The sequence below is a fragment of the Mauremys reevesii genome, linkage group 1 (assembly GCF_016161935.1).
Source record: "Mauremys reevesii isolate NIE-2019 linkage group 1, ASM1616193v1, whole genome shotgun sequence".
NCBI lineage: Eukaryota > Metazoa > Chordata > Testudines > Geoemydidae > Mauremys > Mauremys reevesii.
This window is the reverse complement of record NC_052623.1, coordinates 193,964,554-193,977,119: the sequence shown is the minus strand read 5'-3', so window position 1 is coordinate 193,977,119 and position 12,566 is coordinate 193,964,554. Positions and strand designations below refer to the sequence as shown.

General features: G+C 42.0%; 1 long non-coding RNA gene across 1 annotated transcript in view; it reads left to right on the top strand.

The window, feature by feature from the left end:
- The window catches only part of LOC120398110, a 64,529-nt gene extending 52,357 nt beyond the window's left edge, over positions 1-12,172 (top strand). The window contains exon 4 of the long non-coding RNA XR_005594195.1: positions 12,132-12,172. This is a non-coding gene — a long non-coding RNA (uncharacterized LOC120398110). The remainder of the gene's footprint in view (positions 1-12,131) is intronic.
- Positions 12,173-12,566: the final 394 nt, after the last annotated feature.

Below are 12,566 nucleotides of genomic sequence, written 5' to 3'. Positions count from 1 at the left end.
TTCAAAATCACTGCTTCAAGGAGAGTCCTCCATCATGTAAGTGTGGCCTACATGCTTTGTTCCTAGATGTAGCAATTTACATTTAGCTGTATTAAAATGCATAGTTTGCTTGTGTCCAGTTACCAAGCGATCTGGATTGTTCTGAATCAATGACCTATCCTTGTCATTATTTACTATTCCCCCAATTTTTGTGTAATCTACAAACTTTATCAGCAATCATTTTGTTTTCTTCCAGGTCATTGATAAAGATGTTAAATAGTGTATGGCCAAGAACTAATCCCTGTGGGGTCCCGCTAGAAACAGACCCGCTCGATGATGATTCCCCATTTAAAGTTAGTCAGTTTTTAATCCATTTAATGTGTGCCATATTAATTTTGTATTCTAGTTTCTTAACCAAAATGTTGTGAGGCACCAAGTCAAAGTATATAGCATCAATGCTATTACTTTTATAAAGTCAACTTGTAACCTCATCAAAAAGATATCAAATTACTTTGACAGGACCTATTTTCCATAAAGCCATGTTGATGGACATTATTACACTACCCTCCTTTAGTTCTTTATTAATCGAGTCCCGTAAAAGTTGCTCCATTATCTTGCCTGGGATCGATGTCTGGCTGACAGGCCTATAATTACCTCAGTCATCCCATTTACTCTTTTTAAAAATTGGCACAACATTAGTTTTCTACCAGTCTTCTGGAGCTTCCTTAGTGCTCCAAGATTTATTGAAAATCAACATTAATGGCCCAGTGAGCTCTTTGGCCACCTCTATTAAAACTCTGAGAGGTAAGTTACCTGGCCCTGTTGATTTTTAAAATGTCTACCTTTAGTAGCTTCAGAGATACTAATGGAATGGAAAGAATGTTTCATCATCCTATGCTGAGACTGTATCATCTGATTTCCCCGGATACAGAACAGAAATATTTACAGAACACGTCTGCCTTTTCTGCATTTGTATTGATAATTCTACCATTTTCATCTCATTATAGACCAATATCATTGCCCAGATTCTTTTTGGTCCTAATATATTTTTAAAACTCTTTCTTGTCCTTAACTCTCCTGGCTGTAGATTTCTCATTGTGTTCCTTGACTTCGCATATCAATTTTCTAGAATTCCTAATTTCTGATTTATATTTGTTAAATGGAATATAGGGGAAGTTAATATTGTTCTATATTATTCTTTTATTTTTTACAGCTGCCTTGACTTCCCCTCTAAACCAGGTCATGTTTCTAACCAGCACATCCTCCTTCCTCAATTGTGACTTTTGGGGAATCTAGTAAGGTATTCTTAAGTGATTCCCAATTATCATTCACATTTTTCTGATTAAAATTTTCTTTCCATCTGATCTGGCTCATAACTGCTTTCAGCTTTGTGAAATTGACCCTATTAAAACAGTGTGTATGTGTGTGTGTATTTTAGTTCAGTGATCAGTTCTTTATCTGTTAGGACAAGATCTAATATAGAATTTCCTTGTGTTGTCTGCAACATTTTTTAAGTTAGGAAATTGTGATCTATAATGTGTAGAAATTCCAAGGATGTTTTAGTACTAGCAGCATATGTTATTACTAACAAAACTCCATCACATGTCACTCAGATTTAAGACTCCCATGATCACACAGCTTTTTTTCCCCAACACACTGGAGTTGGTGCTTAAGGAAGCGATACTCCTGTTCCCTAGTGTGATTTGGTGCTCTGTAGCAAACACCAGCTAGTACCCCCATCTTGCGCTTGATCTGTTAGACATTGATCCATAAGCATTCAGGATCATTTTCTTCCAAGTTATCTGTGTCGAGGAAACAGGTAATACCATTTTGACCTAGAGTTCCACCTCTCCTCCCCATTTGCACACTTGACACTTCCTCAATGAGTTATAACCATTGATTTTTAAAATTCCATTTATGCAAATCATCCCACCAGCTTTCAGTAACACTAGATCAAATTTATGTTCATAAGTGAGCAATTCCAGTTTGTCTTTTATATTACCTAGGCTCCTAGCATTGGTGTCTAAGCAATTCAGGAATTTCTTCTCCATGTCCTTTGGTTCTTTAATTTCATTCTCAACATCTTGGATTTGGTGCTAACTGAGCACTCATATCTTCCATCTTTTTACCCCTCCCACCCTGTCCCCCTTTGCTATTAATTTAACCCTCTCCTGACTACTCTAACCAGCCTGTACCCAAGGACATCAGTCCCCCTTCTTTGAGTTCTAGACCATCCAAATTATGCAGCCCCCTCTCTCCACAGAAAGTGGACCAGTGTTCCACAAAACCAAAGCTCTTGATCCTACACCAATTATCTAGCCAGCAATTCACTTCCAGAATCTTCTGCCTTCCTTTGCTCAAGGGACAGAGAGGATCTCAAAGAAGATTGCTTGGATGTTCTTCTTCATCAATATGCTTCTGAGTCTCTGAAGTAATCTAGTATCTGCATGATGCCCTAAGGGTTCTGGAACAATTTTTATAGTGGGGGTGCTGATGATGGGAAACCATGCATTTGGTGTTTATTATTACTTCAAGCCAGGGCACGTGGCAGCACACCCAGCACCCCTATTTCCAGTACCCCGGCTACCCTGCAACACAATGTCATTTGTGCTGATATGAACCATCACCAATAGATACTTGGCTTCTGAAGTTGACTGACTATTCCATCTTAGAGTGACAGCTGATGTCTTGATTCTGGGAAGGCAGCACAGCATCCTGTTCTCTACCTGTCCCTTGCAGAATGTTCTTTTGATTGTTCCGAGCACTGAACTCCAGCAAGGATTGTCTGTCTACCTTGGACAGCGTTCTCAAGAGCCACAGAGCTCTCAAGAGCTAGTAAGTTTCAACCTGCCACTCAGTGACCTGCTAACAATTGCCAGATCAGAAAGTGAACCCTGACAGAGGATTCCAGTCCTGGAATCCGACTGGCAGAATACTGGGCGGGGGAGGGGCTGACTGGTTCACAGCTTCTATCTAAACCCAGCACAGGAACAGGAAGTTGTCTATGCAACTGGGAATCTCCCTGCTTAGGACTGCTTCCTGTGCAGTACCTGCGCCTTCCTGCTTCCGGTACACCTAACTCTCCATTTTGCCCTCTGGCTTGCCTTGAATTGTGACCTCCTGATGGCTGACATAGCCTGACTCATGTTCTGACCACAAGGTGATAACAGATGGATGGAGAATTCTTTGTAGATAAGCTTAATCAGGTTGTTCTTAGCTGCCATTCAATCATGTCCTGTACATATCTCCATTCCCTTGGACCTGTTAGATCTTGCAATGTATCTTCCATAGTTTCCCAGCTGATGACCTGGTATCATGTGAAACTTCTAGTTGTGCGGAATTCCTCGTGCTTCTCTTCTTTCTGGTATCCTCATCTGTCTCCAACTGTGTAGAATGCCACCATGACTTCTTGCTTATGATGTTTACAAACTGCCAGCCCTCCTCACGGACTTCATCTCTTACAAAATCCTTTTGTGGTCAGCTCCATTCTTCCTTGAACTTTAGGCACTGTTGTTTTCCAAACTTGGTTGCCTAGGTACTCCTGATTTTCTGAGATTCTCAGTAACATCACAATTGCTCCTCCAATCGAGAATCTTTTCCTCCAGCACAGCTGTCAACTTGCACTTCATGCCCAGGAAATCCCATCTGGTTTCAGGCAGGAGAAAGAACATGGCACATCCATTGCAGGTCACCACCACTGCTCCATCACTGGCAATATTGCTATCACAAATAGTACTGAGCCTCTCACACTTCCTCTCACAGGCACCATCTTAGTCCCTGCCCCGGAGGTACTCAGCCCCTGCTCTGCTCCAGACCCCACTGTTGGGATAATTGAAATACAAAATGGATTCGGTGACGTGACTTCGGAACTCCATCCTTGTTTATCTCAGGGGCACTGACTCTAAGCTAGCCCCAACTGCTCAGGACTTGATTTTCCCGCCTTTAAGCTCCGGACATCCCATCCTTTTCCTCACCCAAAACCGTGAAGGTTCTATCACCTCAGACTTGCTTGGCATTGCTATTTGGAACAGTCCAATTTTTCCCACCTTCACATCTATAAAAAACTGACCCCTGTGTGGATGCAGGGCTGTCCATCTGAGTGGCAGCCTGTGCATGGTGCGGTACAGGTCTCATCGTGGTTCCGAGCATATCGATGAGAGTGACACCTATCCCGAAGACACCGGAGAAGACCTTCAACACTTACTTTATCCTGCTGTTCCATCTCCGGAGAGCTTCTCTTCCATGGAGATCACCATCCATACACTGGACTCCTTAGAGTTCCTCCTTGATGGCTTTCCACTAGCCTGATAGTTGAGGTCCTAAGTACCATCATCGCACACAATTCAGCACCTAGATTAAGTAGGAAGAAATCAATCTCTGTTATAGGGTACTTGGCCAAGGGACGAATTTATCTGGGTCTGGGCTTTATGCCCCATTGGAAGTCACTGTCACTATTGTTATTGGTTGTAATACTGGTTTGTGGTTTTCCCCCTTCCCTATTAATTGTATTCTTATCCCTGATACACATCTCTTTGCTTTCACCTTACTTACCTGTCTCCTCTTCATTAGACACCACTCCATACCTGGCGTATTGGTCCACTGGGTGATCAGATACCAGAGTGGGTCATATCTGCACTTCTGAGAAAAAGGGGCATCAATTTTCTTTCCCTCTACCACACCTGAATTATTCTAAGAGTTACCTTTTCCCCCCTTTAAGGCAACACCACCCCCACCCTGCCTGTTCCCACCCAGCTGCTTCAATTAATGGCTCTTGAGTTCAACTAGCAAGGAACTTTTTATACCAAATATAATCTGCTTAGCTCAGCTCAGCTCCACCCATCACCACCAGGAACTGATTAGCCCCTCAGAGACTTCAGACAGCTGGGCTGATCATAGTTCCAAGGGCATTAAAAAATTGAGTCAGGCCCCAAACATCATAGACTGGCTTTAAAATCACAAGACTTCACACTCCCATAAATACTGGCCTGTTTCTATTTGCTTTCTGGTTTCTGACCTTCTAGAGTACACTTGGATCACATTTCCAAACTTTTTTCTCCACAACTATCAGGGCCAAAAAGTACTACTTTTTTAAATGAAAGCTGAGATTCTCACCTTCACTTGCTTCCAGAAACTGAGGCTTAAAGAAAAATACTAAATATAGTGAAACTCAGCAACACTGTTACTCCGGTCTGACATGTAACGTGGTAATTGCCAGGTCTTATTTAACTGTCAGTTATTTTACTCTCTGATTCATGTACTGCGTGCTGGTATGGACATGTCCTAAGTTCCCTCTAAACTGTGTGGCCATGCAGGAGCTAAGGGCTGCGATGGGGAGAGATGCCTCTCCCCCAGTCCCGGACTTGCCACAGTGACCCTCTCCTGGCCCCAGCCCAGCCCCACTGGACCTTCTGCAGACAGGAGGAGAGGTGACCCTCCCCCAGCCCAGCCTCCCTCCCCCCCCAACCTGCCACATATGAGGAAGAGGTGCCCCAACCCAGCCCCAGCCCGGACCTGCCACGGCTGGGGGAGAGGCGCCTATCCCATGGCCTCAGCCCCAGAGCTGCCACGGAGGGGAGAGGCACCTCTCCCCCCAGACAAGGTGCTGCTGCGGGGAGTGAGAGCTGGGGGGAAGTCCCCTCTTCCTGCTGTAGCCCCAAGGCAGCCTGCACCCCAAGTTCCTCATCCCCAGCCTGCACCCACACACACACACCCCAACCCCCTGCCCCAACCACCTCCTGCACCCCAAATCCCTCATCCTCAGCCCCACTCCAGAGCCCGCACCCCCAGCCAGAGTCCTCACCCCCCTGCACTCCAATCCTCTGCCCCAGCCCTGAGCCCTCTCCCACACTCCAAACCCGTCAGCCCCAGCCCCACCACATGAATTTTGTTATGTGCACTAATATGTTACACACCACCTCCGTATTGGTGCACATAACAAAATTCATTCTGCACATGGATGGGAAAAATTAGCGGGAACATTGGATGATCATTGGAAACCCAAGACTTTTATATTGGTAAGATGGCCCTTGCAATGATCATGGAAGGAAGATGATCAAGGGGGGAAGCCAAGATTTGATACCTGGATTGGATATCCACAGAGCATTGAGAGATCAATTTACATGACAGGCATACAGTCATGAGTTTTGGAAGAAGGCTAAAACATGAAGAGGTAAGTGGCAAGAAAATATACTATATCTATTCTATAGAGGTGCATTGGTCAGTTAGGTCCTGTGGGGCAGATGTTCAAAAGTGCCTAAGAGATTTAGGAACACAATTTCCATTGAAAAAATCCATTTATTGAAAATCAGCCCCATATGCATTTGAAATGGAGAGGTGACCAGGACCATATTTGGAAAGGAACCTCCTCTGACCTCTTTCTCTGCACAAGTGCATGTTCACCTCACTTTCAAGCACCGTCTCTTTTGCACATAGAATTTGCACATGCAGCACCCATTTAGCAAAACAGAGCTTGCATGTGTATATTTCGCACACTGCACGTACAAGTGATTGTATTCAGATGTGCATTTATGTAAGTGTTCATGCACACAAAGCTGCATGCATACTCATAGAAGTTGCATTTTAAAAATATTCTTCACAGCTCTTATTCTCCTAACATTCTTACACTAGAATAAAACTGGTGTAACTGCCCTGGTGAAACAGAACGGTGAATCATGTATTCACTCTTGTTTAAAGTTATCTCATTACAGATTGGTTGCCAACTGCCTGGCAAAACTGACTCATATGTGTATCTTGGCTGGTGTTTAATTTTCAGTGGTGTGTGTTTGAAGCCTTGTGTTCTGTCTGGGTATGTCTATGAAGCAAAGAAAAACCCACAGTTGGCCAGCTCACTTGGGCTTGCAGGGCTCTAACCAGAGTTGGCTAGCATGGACCAGGTGGAGGTGTCTAGTTGTTGTGTAGACATATCCTTTTAGCCACGCAACTTCTATTTACTGTGATGGGAACCCCTCAGCTAACCTGTAGAAAGGTTTTGGCTTCAGTGTTGTATTCTGTTGTGCCTCTTCTCTATTACTTTCAATCAAAGTGGCATGAACTTGAAAAGCTTTGTGAAGTGGAAACAAGTTTAGTGAGCCTTTTAAATATATTTTGTAAATTGTTTAACACATTACCACAGTAGTTTAATTCACAACTAAAATTTGGACATTTACATAAACAAAGTGAGATCATAAATCATTTTGGACAGGAAATTGTTGTCCTAGTTCTTTTGGACTGATAGAAACTAGTAACTGCAATGGTATTAACTACTTACAAAGCAATGCCAAAATAAAAAAAAAATACACTGAGGGCACATGTGTGATCATCAGAGCAGGGTGAATAGTGTAAAAACATTTTCCACAAATATTCACTTAAACTTTAAATGAGTCTGCTGCAGCTGTGTGGCTTTTTTGTGTTTGCTTCCTGCAAATCATTGAGCGGTCAAGTTGTAACGGCATTAATGTTTGCAGAAAGGGTGAAACTACCCTGTGTGGAGGCCAGCACAAGGCCTACTTCACTCCACTTGAATATCATGTAAAGTGTTGAATTTTCCCTCAGTGTGGGGATAAATTTCAGCTTCTGTAGAATATTCTGAAGCATGTCTGTCTTGATCTTCTTATTGTCTTCTGAACGATTGCTTCACATAATGACCCACTGAACTTATTTTACCTACTCCTAGCTCTACTTTTTATGACATATTGTGCAAAATTGATGAAAATATTAATCTAAAGTTGATATAATATAGGAAGAAGAGAGAAAACTCAGTACTACATTGTAATCTCTTAATCACTATTGTGTATTTCATATTTACCCACTTGAGCTGAGAAAATACAGTAACTCCTCTCTTCTCATAAACATCTGGCAGTTTTATTTTTAGACTGTTTCTTTTTGACAATAGTGAATGACCTGCAGAGCTTTGACAGTCATCATCATATTCGTGAAAAGCAGTACTGCCATAAGGAGTATACATTAGCATGGATATTCAGATTCCCTGACACAGTACTTTGCTTGATCTAGAAAGTGACACCCATAAAAGTTTTGAATGTTTGTTTTTTTCCCAGTAGTTTGTTCCAGATCAAACGTCTTTAATGGAAACTGTTCCACTTGATTCAGACTAATGAAATGTATCCAGAGGATTGAATAGTTGATAGAATTATTTCTAGTGAAACTTTGTGACCTGTTTGTTAACTGGCATGCCCCCAAAATCGTAATGGCTATTGGAGACAACAGAGGGGATTAGGAGCAGTGAAACTGTTCCTTGCATCCTCTGTGTTATCATGGTAAGGTCATTTGACAGAATTTTGTTTCTACAGTTCCTCCCTCCTTCGCTTTTTGCCTTCTTTTAGGACACACAATCAAGGAGAGGTGGTAAAGAAAGAGAACCCCAAATAAGGATTGTAATGTTAAGGATTTCACAGAGAACCAACAGCCCAGAAACAGTAGGAAAACCCCTATCTTGGGAAATCCACCATAACATGACCAAGGGAAAGGGGAAAATTTTGGATAGGTAATTAGCAATTTACAACTAATAATATTGGAAGCAGCAAGCAAGTCCAAGTCCAAAGACAAGTAGCCCTACAGTTCCTTGCAAACACTTCCAGATTTTCAAAGGATAAGACCAACGAGAAGCAAACAACAGTATCATTGTATTAAAAGGGAGAAGAGAAGACACACTGTCCAACAGGTGTATGGGCTTTTAATTCCCTGCTCAGTTCTCAGCTTACAGTGGGTGGTACCAAATGGAAAGAACCTCAATTCTAGCAGCAGCCTTAGACTCAAATTTTCAAAAACAACCTTATTTTTTGGATGCCCAACTTAATACACCTTTAAAAAGTCTCATTTTCAGAGCATGGGTGCTCAGCACTTCTGAAAATCAGTGCCCTTTAAGGGGTCTCTGCCCTTTAGGGGGTCTCAAGCGAGGCAGCCAAAAATCACTAGTCACTTTTCAAAATGTAGACTTCAGCTAAACGGTGATGAGGAAAAGAAATATTTTTCTGAAAATTAACTTACTCAATTGCTATGTTTCCCCTGCCACGGCACTTGTTTTATAAGCAGCACTTAAAATTTCCTCTCTGCTGAACAAGTAAAGTGTTCATGGCAATTATTTGCTAAATTTTGGAGGCTGCCTACTTCAGAACCTCTTTCTTCATAGCAGTGGGAAATTTTATTTGAAAAACTCTGTGTCTATTCTCTATACTTCAAAGCTAATTTAAATGCAAATAACAACCTTAAATACTTTCTCCCAATATACTATTGTAATTTGAAGACCCAAGTGGTTTAATAAAACTGAACTGATATGCAATTTAATAACTAGGGATTTTCTCTCAGTTCATGACCTTTGTAGAGCCAGGTCTAAATCAAATATTAATATAAAGTATACAATGAAGTATTTCAGGGAAAGAAAAGAGACGGCTGCAATGATTCACCAAATCTGTGGCTAATCTGTAGATCATTTTACACCCACCACATTGAAGTTCCCATATTCTGATCAGTGAGGTTCTCCAATTGGAGTGGTTGCTAGGAAAATATAGCTGAAGATATTAGAGTTTGTACCACATGAACGAATAAGTCAGTGATGATCTCAGACAAGGCCAGTATTAGAGAGTAGTGGCTACTGACAAAACCCTAAACGCTGAATACTCACGGGCACCCACCAAACTATTTACAAGTAACCTGATCCATTTGTCTAATTTATGTATATATTTATAAAGCATCTATTTACTTGTATCTAGTCCCTGAAAGAGTACAAAGGAGGTGCAGTACAAGAAACAAAGCATTATTTTTAGTTCAGCTGCAACAAAACATTTAGACATGCTAAACTTTAAGACCTGAGAAACAAAGCACTTAAGCACATACTTAACTTTAAGCACTTGAGTAATCCCAGTGGCATTACTCAAGGTTTGATCCCACAAGGTGCTGAGCACTTTGGCTCGATCCAGCAAAATGCATAAGCATGTGCTTAGCAGCTAAGTGACTTGCCCAAGGTGTTATAAGGAGTTTGTGACTGAGCTGGGAATTGAACTGAAATCACCCTTGTCCCAGTCCAGTCCAGTCCCTTAACCACAAAATCCTTCCTTTGCAATACAATATCACTGTAGAATTATGACAATTTTTCATATAAACTCTAGCCCAAAGCACCATAGAGTTTGATGTTCTTGTTACCAAGATGAATAGTAGGAGAAGTTGAGGAGAGAGCTTAAAAGATATAATGAGGGAAGAAAAGGTATGTTTTTTGGTGAGATTTGAATTGAAACTGATCCAATAACTTTTGCTCCAGATAGCAGTTGCAGAGGAGCAGGCTCTCATGCCCACAGTGACATGTGGCAGAGTGTGCATTTTAGAGTAGTCTTCTATGATGCTAGGAAATTCTGCTTCCCATTTTTCATGTATGCTGTGATTTATCCATTTCACCGCTGTGTGCAGCTGCCTGGAGAATGGCAATCCAGCCTTTAGATCAGCCGATTTTCCCAAGCCTTTTTACGTTATTTTTCTAATTTCAATATGGTTGCTGTATATTGTGATGGGGTGTGTGCAAACCCCACACTGGGCCTGAAGGGGTTAAAGGACAATACTGGGCCCAGGCAGCTCTGCCCTTCCAGACCTGCAGCGCATGCTCTAGCTGGAGAGGAAACTTAAAAAGGAGCAACTCAGCTCAGTCAGGGGGAGGCTGAGCAGGAACGTAGACCGATCCTGGGGGCTCCTGGACAAGGGTGCTGAAGAAGCCTCCCTGTGAGGAACAGGATTGCATGTTGGGGCTTAAGGTTTAGTTATCTCTTCTTTTTCTTTTGTTCCTTATATTGGAGTTGGGGCTGTGGGGAGAGAGGTGGTAAGAAGTGACCCAGGGAAGGTAACTCCAAGGACACTCCAGGATACTGGACACAGTTGACCCGCATAAGGCCCTGGGTCAGAGCCTGGTGGAGTTTAGTCTCTTTTAGCAAATATTTCCAATCCCACACATACCCCCAACTTCTTACACAGACCAATTAGGTAGAAACAAAATTAATTGACTTACCTAGATTGGTCAGCTTTCGGACTCCAAAGCATTTGAACCATTAATCTAGCCACATACACAGCTTGGGTACAGATGGAAAAGCTATTCCCTATCAGATGCAAAGCCGATATAGCTCATCTGGTGAAGACGTGGTATGTTGAGGGGGAGAGCGTCTCCCGCGGACATAGCGCTATGTAGACACCGCTTTAAGTCGATGTAAGTTACATCGCTGCGGTGGGGGATTCTCATCCCTGAGCAACGTAACTTACATCGACTTAGGCAGTAGTGTAGGCAAGCCCCTAAGAATGGAATGGTAGTTTAGTCTTCATGTCCATTCACTCCTTATACCCTTGCCTGAGACTGCCCTAGCCTAGCTTAGAAACAAATCTAAGCCTTGTCCCTGTGTCACCGAGGGTTCCCTAGGCAATAGAAATGAGTGCAGTTCCATTACAGAAGTGAGGGGTCTGGATTTGATTATTACCATCTGTAACTCAACATCTAGTCCATCGATTGTACTCTAGCTGGGTGCTGAATAGAATCCCTTAATGAACATACCAAGGCCAAACAAGACTAGAGAGAGATCATAAAAAAACAGTGTGCTAGGGTAACTGATCACAACAGGTTTCATGCTGAAATCATCATCCGTCATTTTTATTTCCAACCAAAAGCAAACACTTGTGTTTTTCTTCTACAGACATGCTTAAAACAACATGATGATGTATTGCATCTGCTTAAATTAAACTTCTCCATTGATGATTCTGTCCCTAGCAGCAGAGGCATGATTGATATTCATACAATATTTTAATCTCTTGTTTTGACCTTTATAAAAACACACTTTTAAAAAACTCTATCACATGACGGCTAAGATAGGCAAATTATATCTGAAAACTTGATGATATTTTCATTCCTCACATGGAATGTGTGAGCTGCTTGTGAGAAGTGCAAGCCAGAGGCCAGAGAGAGAGAGAGAGAGAGAACACAGTTGATATACGAGCAGCATTAATGGGATTCTAATATACCTCGACCCAGCTTAAACTGAGCCAGTAATGACAGTGAATTTGAGGGGGGGTATTAATTCAAGATACATACTTTGAGTACTGACCTCCACTAGTTATTACAACAAATGAGCTGTTTGACTCTCACATTGACATTTATGTCATTTTAATAGAGATCCGGTTGGAACCCTTTCACTGGAGTCCGGGAGGGAAATTCTTACTAGAAGGAAAAGAGGAACTACACAGCCATATTGCTGAACACCCATCATGAACAAAGGATAGGCTAAAGCCACCAAGGTTCAATTCTTTCTTTTTTTAATGTAAAAAATATGCATTCAAATATCCTAGAATTAATTCCCTCTCAGATTCTTACCATTTATCCTTTATCTGAAGAGAGGGTTGTTTTTTATTTCATACCAATGGGTCTTGTGCAAAGGAAACGGTGAGGGAAAACATTCAAAAATGACCTGTTTGGGTTTTTTTTTTTTTTAAAAAAAGGCTGGGAAATACTGAACAGAGGGACGAGGTGGTTGGTACTGTCTGGTACTGTCTATTTGCCACCGCTGCTTCCACAAAATATTCTAGATACACCAATAATTTAAGGCTGC